The following is a 15,805-nucleotide window of genomic DNA, read 5'->3' as shown; positions in this document are numbered from 1 at the left end:
CTTATATATATGGGACATCCCACATGGCCTAGCTACTAGGAATTTAGGTGTAACTAGAGATAAGAGATGTGTCAATTAGTGAAAAAATTCTAAAAAAAAATTTAAGAAAAAGACAAGGAGAAATTGAGTGGCAAAAGTTGTAAGAAGGGTGGTGAGAGAATTAGCAAGTGTTGCTAGTGTGCCCTAGGGTTTGATTTTTTTATATGTTGGAGCTAAAAATCAAATTCTAGATCATGAGACATCTGAAGAGTATCTTCTTGGCATGATCTTGATGGCAAATTTAGAGATGACTGAGTTTTGATGCGATCATTCTTTGAGTTCGAAGCCGGCAGTGTTCTTGAGAAGACAAGGTTGCGGCGGTGCACCAGTTAGGAAGGACCTTGGCCAACATTTGTGTGGATCACCATTGGAGGGCTTCTACTTTGGAGACTCGTAGAGATCACCAATGTGCTATATTATCATTTTGGTGAAAGTAAAAATTCTATCCCTTTTGCATGCTTGTTTTGTTTTGATCGACATCGGCAAGGTGATCCTAAGATTTAGGTTTTAGCTCGATAGTTTTATATGTTAAAGCTATTGATTTGTTTGGTTTTAAAATTTAAAAAATCACTTTTCGCTATGTGGGTAGAATCCAACAGTGGTATCAGAATCATCCTTGTCTAATTCAATCAAATAAGTGCAAAGTAGTAGCATAGAATTATTCTTGTTCATATATTGCCAAGAATATTGCTTCGATTTTTAGCATCAATCTTTAAAATCAAAAAAATAGTTTTGACTTTATATGTACCATGATTTAAATTTTATTTATTAAAATTATAAATTTATGATAATTTAAAATTTATATTATCATGGTAGTGTGATGCTTAAATCGATACATGGTTAAGGGTATTTTGCTTGCCTAATATGATTAGGGGTTGCATTATTATTTCAATTTACTTGTCCTATGTTATGACTTGAATTGCACTCTTATATGATTTTTGGCATAATTATATGATTGCTATTATAATTTATGATTACATGTCATATTACATAATATGTAAAGTATATTTTATGTAGTCGTAGTTAGGATGTGCCGAGATCAGTTCAAATATCCTCTTAAAAATTATATTAAGTTGTAATGTCGGGATTCACTTTCATATCAAAAGTCAAATTCTTTTGACCAATTAGTATGGAAAAAAGTGTGAAAGATGATTTTCTAATTAGGTTTGTATGCTGACCTGGCCAACTTTTTTTGTATCTAAGAAAAGCTACGGGGAGCCTCCCATCTACTGACCTGGTTAATTTGGTCTTGTTGAATTTTGAACTTAGATTGATTAGTGATGTAGACATTGTAAGGGTCTTCCTTCAAATTTGGTCAATAGAGTATGTCAAGATGTTAGTGAGCTTATTGTGTTATCCATAAGGCTTACTATAGAAATTGACATGATGTTGATCAAATGCATTTTGATGCTTATGGCATATTTTGAATTATGTTGCTTTGTTGTGCTATCCACAAGGGCAGCGTTGTTTAAGTATGATCATATGGGATTGAAAGGTCAACTTAACTAGAACACTATAGTTTGTTGTGCTATCCACAAGGTTATATATGATCTAGAGGCCAGAGAGAAAAATATTAAAAATTATAGAGGTATAATTGATAAAATGTTACCTACTCTTGAACTTATAAATACTTATTGTGCTATCCACAAGGTGTTTGTGAGGAATAGGGATCTCAACCTCACTTAAAAATATTATTATGTTTCTCAATTTTCATACTTGAGGGCTATGAAGTTCGATAAAATAGTAGGAGACACAATTAGATAAAAGTCTTAATCTAGTTGTACTTATCATCATGAGTTATCCGCTTATATTGTGTTCTTGTTATTATAGATTAACTATACATATGGCATCCTCACTATCACTTAGAGGCATACTAGATGCAAACAAATTGACTGGACCTAACTATGTGTACTGGTTAAGAAATTTGAGAATTGTTCTCACTCAGGAGAAAGTCTCCTATATTCTGGATACACCTGCACTAGATTCACTTGGAAAAGATGCTTTCGAGAAGAAAAGGGCCACATACAAGATGTGAAAAGATGACAGTGTGACTGTCAAATGCATCATGCTTGTCTACATGAGTAACGAGCTTCAGAGGCAGCATAAAGACATGAATGTTTCCTCTATACTCCTTAATCTTAAGGAGTTATATGGGGAACAAAACTGAACTGCTCGATATGAGATATCAAAGTAGTTGTTCTGTGTCCGCATGACTGAAGGCACCTCTGTGCAAATACATATCCTGAAGATGATTGATTTGATCACTCATCTGGGATAGCTGGACTTTGCCATGGATGGTGAACTGAGCTAAGATTTGATCCTGTAGTCTCTTCCTGATTTTTTTTCTCAGTTTGTTATAAATTACCATATGAACAAACTGAATATCAGCCTGCCAGAGCTGCTGAACATGTTGAAAACAGCAGAGAGTCATTTCAAGGATGAAAAGGCTTCGATACTTTTTGTTGATAAGATCAACAAGAAGAAGATAAAAAAGAGTTCTAAGAAAAAGTTGAATCTTAAGGCTGGCATCTCTAAGAAGAAGGTGAAGAAGGTCTCTACCAAAGGTATTTGCTATCACTATGGCAAGGAGGGCCACTGGAAGAGAAATTGCAAGGAATACCTTGCTACTGTGAAATCGGCAAATATTGCTAAAGATTTGTATATGATACAAACTAACTTATCATTAAGTACTTCATTTTTAGATTCTTGGGTATTAGATACTGCCTGTCATTCCCACCTTTGCAAATCATTGCAAGATCTACAGGAAATAAAGAGTCTGAATAAAGGTGACTTCGAACTGTTCGGTGCTAGTGGAGAGTCCATTCAGATCGAAGCCATAGGAATCAAAATTTTGAAGTTACCTTCAGATAAAATTTTGAAACTCAAGATCTGTTATTATATCCCTAATGTTGTTAAAAATATTATTTCTATACCATTATTATTGGAACAAGATTTTGAAATAAAAGCAAAGAGCAATGGTTGTTATATATATTTTTCTAACAAATATTATAGAAGTACTTTTGTTGATAATGGTCTTTTATTTCTTTCACTTAATGATAAAATATTTTATAGTGATAATATGAAGAAAAGAAAGGAGAGGATATGAATGTCACATATCTCTGGCACGGTCGACTTGGTTATATAAATGAGTCAAGAATTAACAAGTTATACAAAGATAATTTTTTTGATCCTTATGATTATGAACCATATGAAACTTGTGAATCTTATCTCATAAAAAATATAATCAAGACTCCATTTATTGGACATAAAGAGAAGGCAAGTGACATATTGGACCTTGTACATATTGATGTTTGTGGTCCAATGTCGACTCAAGTTAGAGATGGATACTCTTACTTCATCACATTTATTGAAGATAGGTCTAGGTTGGATATGTGTATTTAATAACATACAAATTCGAAGTCTTTGACAAATTTAAAGAGTATCAAAGAATGGTTGAGAAATAAACTGGTAAAAATATTAAAACTCTTCGATCTGATCAAGGAGGAGAATACTTATCTAGTGAGTTTCTTGATTATTTGAAATAAAATAGAATACTCTTTCAATAGATATCTCCTTATACTTCATAATTAAATAAAATTATGAAAAGAAAAAATCACACCTTATTAGATATGATGCGGTCCATGATGTATTTTATGGATCTTCCGATATCCTTCTAGGGAAATGCTCTCGAGGCCACAGCATATGTCTTAAATAAAGTATCTTCTAAATATATTTCTAGCACTCCATATGAAATATGAAAAGAAACAAGAATCAATTTTAAGCATCTTAAGATTTGGGATTGTCCAACTGATGTGAAAAATATTGATGGACATAAGCTGGATGCTAGATCAAAAAAATTCAGATTTATAGGTTATCCCAAGGAGAGTATAGGATACTACTTCTACAACCTTACTCAACAAAAAGTGTTTGTTGGTAGGCATACCATTTTTTTAGAGAAATAGTTTATCAAGAGGGAGGCAGTGGGAGGTTTGTTGAACATGTGGAAGTTCAAAATCTATAATTCATCTAGGATTCATAAAATAGTTCTCAATCAGATGTGCCTATTGTTGAGGTACAGTCACTTCACACACCTCCTCTCTGAAGGTTAAGTAGAGTACGTAATGTACCACTCAGGTATAAATTTATCATTGAGAATGATAATACATCCCACATCATTGAGAATGATGATCCTATGACCTATTTGAAAACTGTCATAAGTAGTGACTCTGACAAATAGCTCAATGTCATGAAATCCGAAATGGACTTCATGTATAGCAATCAAGTTTGAACTTTGGTTGATGTGCCTGAGGGTGTGACTCTAATAGGCTACAAATGGATCTTCAAGAAGAAGATTGGAGCAGATGGCTAGGTAGAGACCTATAAGATCAGGCTGGTGGCAAAAAGTTTCAGACAAAAATAAGGTGCTGATTATGAAGAGACCTTTTCATCGGTAGCCATGCTCAAGTCTATTTGGATAATGCTTGCTATTGCAGCATACCATGACTACGAGATTTGACAGATGGATGTCAAGACTGCCTTCTTCAATGAAAATTTTGAGGAAGAAGTCTATATGACTTAGCCAGAGGGATTTATCTCTAGTGAGAGAGTAAATCAGGTATGCAAGTTGAATAGATCCATTTATGGATTAAAACAAGCATCGAATAGCTGAAATATCAATTTTGATGAGATAGTCAAATCATTTGGCTTCATCAAAAATATCGATGAATCTCATGTGTACAAGAAGATTAGTGAGAGTGCTATTATCTTCTTGATCTTGTATGGGATGACATACTGCTCATTGAGAATGATATCCCAATGTTGCAATCGATCAAGCCATAGCTATCACAAAAATTTTTCATGAAAGAATTAGGTGAGGAATCCTATATACTAGGTATAAAGATCTATAAGGATAAATCAAAAAGGATGCTAGGCTTGTCTCAGTCTAGGTACATTGATCTTATGTTGAAGAGGTTCAACATGAAGAAAAGTAAAAGAGATTACTTACCCATAGGTCATCGCATACAACTCTCTAAAAGGATGTCTCCTAAGACACCTGAAGAGAGAAAGAGAATGAGTTCTATTCCTTATACTTCGGCTGTAGGATCAATTATATATACTATGTTATGTACCAGGCTTGATGTGGCTTATGTCTAAGGTATTGTAAGCAAATTTCAGACTGATCCCGGGGAGGATCACGGAAAAGCTGTAAAAAACATACTCAAGTACTTGAGAAGGATTGAAGATATTTTTCTAATATATGGTAGATCTGATTTAAAACTAGAAGGTTATACTGATTCTAGTTTTCAATCTAATCTGGATGATAGCAAATCTATATCTGAATATATGTTCACTCTGTATGGTAGTGTAGTAAGTTGAAAAAATTTTAAATAGCAAATTGTTGCTGACTCGATCACTGAGGCTAAGTATATTGTTGCTAGTGAGACTGCTAAGGAGGCTATCTGGATAAAAAAATTTATCATAGAATTGGATGTTGATAAACACTTAATTTAAGTTATTTAAAGTAGAAAATTATAGTTAATTTATTTTATTTATTAAGAATTTGATGTTTCTTTTTATATTTTACAGGAAAGGTGATTGTCGATACAAAGAGTCCGATTCATAGATCAAAAAGACTCAAGTTTGAAGAAAGTTGGACTTAAAATAAAATTAAAATAAAAGAAGGATGCATACGGTATTATAGAAAATGAAGATACTATGCAAGAAATCTAAAAAAGATATAGGCATCATTTTAAAGAAATAAAAGTTTTTTTTTGGTAATCAAAAAGAAAAAGAATGATTCCTAATAGCAGCAGCGGCAGCGTGGGTGTGCGCGGCATCGCGGGCGCAGGCGAGCGTGAGCGTGCGTGGGCGAGCGGTAGTGCGGGCGAGAGCGGAGGAGCGGGCGAGGCAGTGGGCGACGGGGTTCGTGGGGACAGACGAACAGATGGATCTGAAAATTAAAGGGAAAAAATATATATTTGGAAATACTTCAAGAGGAAGAATTTATATTTTCTTTATCTGCTTGTGATCTTTTCATCTCATCCATCTATTTTTTAGTCCTTAGTATTTTCTTTAGTCCCACATCGGAAAATCATGTAAAACTCCTCCCTCCAAACACCTATAAAAAGGCTTTTGTACTCCCATTAGAGGGGGAGCCCAAAAATTCTTCTAGATCCTTGCATAGAGGAATAGAAAGGGACTACTCCATGAGCAGCTAGGCTAGTAGTCTCGAGAGTGGAGAAAAAATTTTGTATCGACACAGAGATGGTTTATTGTTCTAAACTTTCTTGTATTTCTTTATATGCAATAAAGATTATACTTTTTATTTAAATCGTCATGAGTTCTTTATTTGCTCTCTTTCATATGCTTTTATTTATGCTTTCTTGTTAGATTAATATTAGGAACAATTTTTACTTTTCGGAGATGCACCGTGATCTATGGGTACGGAGTGTGCTGAGGAAAGAAGAGTTGTTTATCTAGTACTTTTCGGAGACATGTCATGATCTATGGATATGGGGTGTGTCGAGGAAAGATAGGTATTTTTTCTAAGATTAATTACATCTATTTAATTAAAAGAAAAGAGATACAACTCTACTAGTGCAAAATTAATTCAAAACTCCCGAGCTCTTTATTTTCTAATTATATCAATTTTAAGATAATTTATTTTCTAAATCAAAACAATGCTTCTTTCTTTTATTTTGTAATCTCAACTTAGCCCAAGGTCCCTGAGGATACGATCTCGACTCATCCTACCTACGTAGTGAGTAGAGTTATTTTTGGTGCAATCAATGACTACGCATCAAATTTTGGCACCGTTGTCGAGGACCTTGGCACGGTTGAAAAAAAAAAACCACTGACATTTCATAACACTTAACTAAAATAGTGTAACCTCAAATATAAAAATTTCTAACTTGATTGGACACTTTGTTTCTTTACATTGCATCTCCATAATTAATTTTAAGGGTGCAACCCATTAACTAAGATAAGGTGGGGATTTGATCACCCTTCTTTGGCCCACAAATCACTCCCTTGTATTTGCATAACCTAGACCTTAATCTAAAATTAATTAGATGTTGACCCTAAGGATTTCGAGCTCATTAGGACAAGTGATTCTGAGAGTTGAACCAGGTTAGACTTGGTCAGCTAGCTGGTGTCTAGGCAAGTGATTTGCGGGACGACTGGGCCCAAAGGAAGGTAGTTTTTAATTGGTTCCATTCGCTGACCTGGCCAATTTAATTGGTGTCTAAGAAAAGCAACGGGGGGACTCCCACCAACCTTATACTTACCTAGCCAGTTGGTTGGTCAAGCTCCGACTTGGAGGGCTTGAAGGCTAACTACAGTTAGGAGCTGTCTAGAACTAGGGTAACTTTAGGATAGAGAGTCCACTGCGTGCTAACTTGATTGTAATTAAAATCTAACCAAAACTAATTCTTCTATTAGTTTTAGGACTTCTTAGGATCTCTTCTTTAGAATTCTTTTCTCTCTTCTTTTCTCCTCTTAATAAAAAAAATTTAAAAAAAATTCTTAACAAACTAGGATAGTCCTACATAGACCTTTTAGTTGCATGTTAGGTCGATGATCACTAAAAGCCGACTTGCAACCATTAGACGAAGAATTAGAAAAGACTCTTAGGACTATCCAAGTTAGAAATATGGCTACACCTGGTGAGGCTAATCCTCCATGCTCATTGAGAGAATATTTCACTCCATCCTCGTATACCTACTCTCCATGCATTCAAGCACCTCCAGTAGAAGCTACCCAATATGAGATTAAGTCTAGCATTATTCAAATGTTGCCATCATTCTATGGACTTAGTAACGAGGACCCATACAAACACTTGGATGAATTTTTTGAAATTTGTTTCACAGTAAAAATTTAAAACTTCTCTGATGATGCCCTTAGGTTGAAACTGTTCCCTTTCTCACTTAAGGACAAAGCCAAGTATTGGTTAAATTCCTTAGACTCTATAACCATTTTAACTTGGGATTATCTTTAGAGAGAATTTCTCAAGAAATACTTTTCAATTGGAAAAATAAATCAAATTAGAAAAGCTATCACTAGTTTTTCCCAATTGGAGGGTGAACTTTTTCATGAGACATGGGAAAGGTTAAGGGACCTCATTTGTAAATGTCCACACCATGCTGTCCCTAAATGAAAACTTTGTCAGTGTTTTTATGATGGTCTATCAGAGAAACACTGACAAATGGTTGATGCATCATGTGGTGGGACATTCATGCTAAAGAGTGAGGATGAAGCCTGGCAGCTCTTTGAAACACCTAGTGAAAATTTTCTACATCATATGTCTGCCACCTTTACAGAACAACCCATGCTTCAACAAAAAAGAAGTGGAATTTATCAGATTGGAAATGTCATGGATATCCACAGTAAGGTAGATGAACTGTTCCAAAAATTAGACCATCTTCTAAATACTGGACAATCCCCGATTTCACCTAACCCAATCCAAGAAGTTTGTGCATTGTGTGCAAGTCCGAACCATTTTGTTAGTGAATGCCCAGCCGCACCTTAATTTTTTGAGTTTGTGCACGAGCAGGTTCAGCAAGCTCAAGTCCAACAAGCTCGCAGACCAGGAAACGATCCATATTCGAACACTTATAACCTCGACTGGAGAAACCATCCAAATTTTTCCTGGAGACCACAACCAGTGGTTGGCCCTGCCGCACCTCGACCTCAATATCAGGACCCAACATATAGGCATGGACCATACCATCAATTTCAAAATATTCCTCAATCATCTACTACTGGTCACAGCTCAGCTTTTGAGGAAAAAGTTCTGAAAGTACTAGAATGATTAGAAGTCAACACTCAGACCCTTAACTCCCACACACAATCCATTGCTAAGCTAGAGACCCAAATAGGTCAACTAGCGACTGCATTCAGTAGGAGGGAAGGAGAAAAATTACCTAGCCAACCCGAGAGCAACCCAAGAGGGCAATTTGTGATTGAGAGCTCTAATACCCCAGAAGCTTTTTCTGAACATGCCAAATCAATCATGACTCTGAGAAGTGGGAAGGTCATTGAACACACTAGTAAAACCAATGAGACCGACCCTAAACCTTTAACTGAAGCCAAATCACCCAAGAACAAGGAGGACCTTAAAATAGAGAATGAACCAACTGCATCGAAATCATTTTACTTGCCCAAAGCCTCATTTTTGGATGCCCTGAATGCCCCTATTCCTACAAATAAGAACAGAGGAAGACTTGACGAGATGTTGGAATTATTTAAGCAAGTCCAAATTAATCTTTCCCTTATAGACGCAATCAAACAGGTCCCTGCTTATGCCAAATTTTTGAAGGATTTATGCACTCAAAAACATAAATCTAGATCACAAATCCCAAAGAAAGTATACCTCACTGAACAGGCTAGTTCTGTCTTCCAGCATGCCACTCGTCCAAAGCTTAAGGACCCAGGAGTCTCCATTATTTTCTGTGTTATTGGAGATTATCACATTGAAAAAGCTCTTCTGGATTTAGGGGCAAGTGTGAATCTTTTACCTAGTTCGGTGTATGAACTTTTTAGATTCGGAGAACTGAAACCTACATCAGTCACACTGCAATTAGCCGACAGATCAATTAAGGAACCATATGGAATGCTTGAGGATGTCTTGGTCAAGGTAGATGAGTTTTACTTTCCAGTTGATTTTCTGGTTCTCGACATGGAACTAAGTGGCAACCCCAGACAAATTCTCATTATCTTAGGATGACCCTTCCTAGCTACGACAAATGCATGCATTAATTGTAGGACAGGAGTCATGGACGTATCGTTTGGAAATAAGAAACTGAGACTGAATGTGTTTGGTGTTTCCCAAGGACCATCAATGGATAGTTACTTCGAAGTAGATACACTAGAAGACATTATAGAAGATGCAACACCCATAATTCTAGCACCAGACCCCTTAGAGACTTGCTTGGCTCACTTTGGAGTGTATGACTTTGAGGGATATATGAAAGAAGTTAACACCTTGTTGGATACACCACACGATAAAACCACTCCTCCATGGATAATCAAGTATGAGCCATTGCCCACATTAGCCAGTACACCAATAGTCCCATCTTTAGAATCACCACCTACGTTAGAATTGAAATCCCTTCCTGCTATGCTCAAGTTTGTATTTCTAGGATCCAATGACACCCTCCCGACAATCATTGCATTAGACTTGACCCCTAATCAGGAAGCACAATTGGTTGGTATTCTGAAGGAACACAAAGAGGCTATCGGTTGGTCCATTGTCGATTTAAAAGGAATTGACCCCTCCATTTGCATGCACCATATTCATTTTGAGGCAAATGCCAAACCCCATCGAGATATGCAAAGGAGATTGAACCCAAACATACGTGAAGTAGTAAGGAAAGAGGTGGTAAAGTGGTTAGATGCTGGAATCATCTACCCCATATTTGATAGTAAATGGGTCAGTCCCACTCAAGTAGTACCTAAGAAATCAGGTATTACTGTGGTTGAGAATGAAAAAGATGAACTACTTCCCACTCACATATCATCTAGATGGCGAGTATGTATAGATTATAGAAAACTAAATGCCGTTAATAGGAAGGACCATTTTTCACTGCCCTTCATCTATCAAATCTTAGAACGGTTAGCAGGATAAAGTTTCTTCTATTTTCTTGATGGTTATTCAGGGTACAATCAAGTACCTGTATTTTTGAATGACCAAGAAAAGACTACCTTCACCTGTCCCTATGGCACCTTCACTTTTCGGCGTATGCCATTCGGGCTCTGCAATACACCCACTATATTTCAACGGTGCATACTGGCTATTTTTTCGGATATGGTGGACAAATATCTTGAAATTTTTATGGATGATTTTTTTGTGTTTGGAACCACCTTTGAGGATTGTCTCCATAATCTTTTCAAAGTTCTTAAATGATGTATGGAGACAAATCTTGTTCTAAGTTGGGAAAAGAGCCATTTCATAGTGCGGAAAGGAATTGTATGAGGACATATTATTTTTGAAAGAGGGATCAACACTCATGTTAAGATTCGAGCAGGAATAGGATAGACACTCTTTTAGCGTTTGGCTGAAGACGTTAAATTTAGCACTTTTTGAGAGACAACCTAAATTTTTTTTATTTTATTTTAACTGATCTTCATTTTTTTTAAGAATAAAGGACCGCTCTGTATGGAAGAGTCTGTCAATAAACTTGACGTCTGGCTGAAGACATAAAACTTAGCGCTTGTTGGGAGGCAACCCAATGATTTCATATTTTTTACCTTACTGCAGCTACAGGAATTTAGAACAAGAGCCTATTAATCAATGAAGCTATCTTCAACTTCTGAAGTAAAATTATCCCAGGTGAACTCTCTCCTTTTATTTTCTTTGCTTTCTTACTTCATTGAGGATAATGTAGATTAAGTTGGGGGGGGAAGAAAATAGAAATTAATCAAATCCTCGAGTATGATCAGAATTAATTAGTTTTGTGTATCCAAATTTTATTTTGATGAAGAGTCAATTAGGCATCCTAATAAATGAATGATTAATTGTCAAGATAATTTTAGAGATACTGAGGAATAAATTATTAAGAAAATCCAATGAATGGTAGGGTTTAGACTAGACCAAATTTTAGGAGTGATTCTACAACTCTCTTCTTACTGATCTCAATAAAGAATCTGCTTAATGAGAGATTGGGTGGAAAGGTTGAGGTATGCAAAAAAAAAAATTCTCCTTAAAATTTTATTTTAAAAAAAAATATTGGTTTCCTACTAAGTAACCGAGCCCTTTCGCCTAAGTAAGCATTGTGGTTCGCGTAAAAAGATGGGCAATGTTAAAAAAATAGTGGATAATAAGGAGACTAAATTGCAAGAAGATAATAAACCTATCTCACATTAAGTTAGAGGATTTAAAGAGTAAAGTGGGGAGTTGGTGAAAGAAAACCTCTTGAAATTTCTTTAGTTAATACTCAACCACTAAATGGGTCAAATTGATAATCCAATGAAGTATCTCTTTAATGATCTGATCAGGTATCATCTACCTTTTGGGATGCCTAATCTGACTTTTGATTCAAGATTGAGTCGGTACACAATACTGATATATCTATTTTACTCGAGGACGAGTAAAATTCAAGTTGGGAGGTGTGATAAATACTTAATTTAAGTCATTTAAAGCAAAAAATTATAGTTAATTTATTTTATTTATTAAGAATTTGATATTTTTTTATATTTTACAGGAAAGGTGATCACCGATACAAAGAGTCCGATTCATAGATCAAAAAGACTCAAATTTGAAGAAAATTAGACTTAAAATAAAATTAAAATAAAAGAAGGATGCATACGGTATTATAGAAAATGAAGATACTATGGAAGAAATCCAAAAAGGATATAGGCATCATTTTAAAGAAACAAAAGTTTCTTTTCGGTAATCAAAAAGAAAAGGAACGCTTCCTAATAGCAGCAGCAGCGTGGGCGTGTGCGGCATCGTGGGCACGGGCGAGCGTGAGCATGCACAGGCGAGCGGCAGCACGGGCGAGAGCAGAGGAGCGGGCGAGGCAGCGGGCGCATGGGGTTCGTGGGGATAGACGAATAGATGGATCTGAAAATTAAAGGGAAAAAATATATATTTAAAAATACTTCAAGAGGAAGAATTTATGTTTTCTTTATCTACTTGTGATCTTTCCATCTCATCCATCCATTTTTTAGTCCTTACTATTTTTTTTAGTCCCACATCGGAAAACCATGTAAAACTCCTCCCTCTTAACACCTATAAAAAGGCTTTTGTACTCCTATTAGAGGGAGAGCCCAGAAATTCTTCTAGAGCCTTGCATAGAGGAATAGAAAGGGACTACTCCATGAGCAGCTAGGCTAGCAGTCTCAGGAGTGGAGAAAAAATTTTGTAACGACACAGAGATGGTTTATTGTTCTAAATTTTTTTATATTTTTTTATATGCAATAAAGATTATGCTTTTTATTTAAATCATCATGAGTTCTTTATTTGCTCTCTTTCATATGCTTTTATTTATACTTTCTTGTTAGATTAATATTAGGAATAATTTTTACTTTTCGAAGATGCATCGTGATCTACGGGTACGGGGCATGTCGAGGAAAGAAGAGTTGTTTACCTAGTACTTTTCAGAGACATGCCGTGATCTATGAATACGGGGTGTGCCGAAAAAAGATAGATATTTTTTTTAAGATTAATCGCATCTATTTAATTAAAAGAAAAGAGATACAACTCTACTAGTGCAAAATTAATTCAGAACTCCCGAGCTCTTTATTTTTTAATTACATCAATTTTAAGATAATTTATTTTCTAAATCAAAACAATGCTTCTTTCTTTTATTTTGTAATCTCAACTTAGCCCAAGATCCCTGAGGATACGATCTCGACTCATCCTACCTACATAGTGAGTAGAGTTATTTTTGGTGCTCTCAACGACTATGCATCAGATGTGATTTTAGGGATTAAACAACCAGTACCTTTTTATTGTGATAATACTGGGCTAGTTGCTCAAGCCGAAGAATCAAGATCTCATCATAAATCCAAGCACATCTTATGATGGTTCCATCTCATTTTGGAGATAGTCGAAAGATGCGATATGATCATGGAGCAAGTTGACATCAAGAATAATATAATGGACCCATTCACTAAGGCCTTATCAATGCAGCAGTTTGACTGCCACCTTGATAGCATGGGTATCAAGTATAAAGGTGATTGACTTTAGTGCAAGTGGGAGATTGAAAGAATAGTATCTACAAACCAATTGCATGTGGGATGCGATAGGATATTTTCTGAAATTTATCTTTCAGACTCATATAATTGATATTTATATAATTAATAAAATAAATATTTTTTGATTCATTATATGCTGTATCTTATTATTTTTAAGATTATAATAAATCCCTTAGGTCTGGGCAATGGTTTTAGAACCATGATGAGATCATGCCAGTGAGATCTAAATCTTTAATAGCCATGATCTAAAATATTTTTAGTCATTGGTTCATTGAGTCAGAGATCAATGATACTAGTAAGACTGGCATGTCCTATGTATGCTCAGAAATGAGGGTGGTTGATCTCACAACCACTTGTGTGGTGACACTAATACAAGGATATGGGTGCTCATTAGAGAATGAGTTCACTGAATAGTCCTATGAGAGAATATTAGATGGAGTTTTATTTATATGTCAACTGATGATTCTCTAGTGAGAGTTGTGCAAGTGATTCTTTGACCTAAGATCATCATGGTATCTTGTGTGCATGGATCCATATTTTAGTTCACTTCCTAACTTAATTTTTTGATCCTTGTATGGGGTGTTCTAGATGTGGTGAAATATATATAGAGGTTGTGAGTGATCAATAAAGGATCAGTCACTCCTAATAAGCGGAGCGAACATCCTATGTGATCTCATAGGTCCGTGATTTTGAAAGTCTTTAGCCAAAGCAGGATGATAATTAGAAAAGAGATTTTAATGTATCATCAACTGAATCATCATCTTCAGATCGAGATACATAAAGATAAGTGGTTGGGTTTGACATGTTTTCATGCCCACAGCTCATCTGGGATGTTGTTTGACTGAAGGATTGAATTACATAGTAACTTGCCACTGAAGGATATTTTGATAATTTTTTATCAAAATTTTAAATCTTTTGGATAGTCATGACATATTGCTAGATGTCAATCTTGATTTATGGACTCATCAAAATTAAAAGAGTTTAATTCTGGGATCAATTAGGAAGAGTCCTAGTTAATTGGGACTCTTTGAGTAACCTAATCTAATCGGATTAAGATTATGTCGAAAGTTTTGGTCCACCGCTGGCTAGATTTGAAACACACTTTGAGATATCATTTTTATTTGATTTAATTAGAGTTTAATATAAATTCTAAGAGTTAATTTGATATGCTAGCACATTGTATTAACCCAAGTTTTTAAATTGGTTTAGATCAAAGTATTTGAGCTAACCTAGACCAGTTATCTTTGACCTAATAGGATTGGGTCTATCTTAATTGATTTCCTACCCAACTTGAAACAATTTCAAGTAGAGAAGGACCCCTCTGTACCCACCAGATACCATGCCAAAAATTAATTGCCACCCCACTCATTTTAGCATATGAAGATGAAGAGTCCTTCTTCATGAAGACTCTTATCTTAATGCATTGCCTTAATTTCTGAACCTGATCTCTTATGATTTAATGATAATTAAAGATGAGATTTTTATGACATATAGAAGATGGAGAGTCCTTCTATGTGAAGGCTCTCTTGTGCCATAATTATACATGATGAATTTATTTACCACATAAGAAAGTGGAGTGCCAAAGATTGGCGCCCTTTGGTCCCATGAGGCATCTCTTGGTCCCTTATATATATGGGACATCCCACATAGCCTAGCTGCTAGGAATTTAGGTGGAAACTAGAGATAAGAGGTGTGTAAATTAGTGAAAAATTTTGGAAAAAATTTGAGAAAAAAGCAAGGAGAAATTAAGGGGCAAAATTTGTAAGAAGGGTGGTGAGAGAAATAGCAAGTGTTGCTAGTGTGCCCTAGGATTTAATTTTTTCATATGTTGGAGCCAAAAATCAAATCTTAGGTTGTGAGACATCTGAAGAGTGTCTTCTTGGTATGATCTTGGTGATAAATCTAGAGATGACTGGACTTTGGCGCGATCATTCTTTGAGTTCGAAGCTGGTTGTGTTCTTGAAAAGACAAGGCTACGGTGGCGCATCTATGAAGAAGGACCTTGGCCAACTTCTATGTGGATCATTGTTAGAAGACTTCTACTTTGAAGTCTCATAGAGATCACCAA

At 35.5% G+C, this 15,805-nt stretch overlaps 1 non-coding gene across 1 annotated transcript; it reads right to left on the bottom strand.

The window, feature by feature from the left end:
* Positions 1-8,078: 8,078 nt before the first annotated feature.
* On the bottom strand, positions 8,079-8,184 carry LOC140859024 (small nucleolar RNA R71). The gene has a single exon (XR_012142424.1). It is a non-coding gene; the product is annotated as a small nucleolar RNA R71 (small nucleolar RNA).
* Positions 8,185-15,805: the final 7,621 nt, after the last annotated feature.

The sequence above is a fragment of the Elaeis guineensis genome, chromosome 6 (assembly GCF_000442705.2).
Source record: "Elaeis guineensis isolate ETL-2024a chromosome 6, EG11, whole genome shotgun sequence".
NCBI classification, from domain to species: domain Eukaryota; kingdom Viridiplantae; phylum Streptophyta; class Magnoliopsida; order Arecales; family Arecaceae; genus Elaeis; species Elaeis guineensis.
Note: the sequence above shows the minus strand (reverse complement) of the source record. Positions and strands in the feature narration are given on the sequence as shown.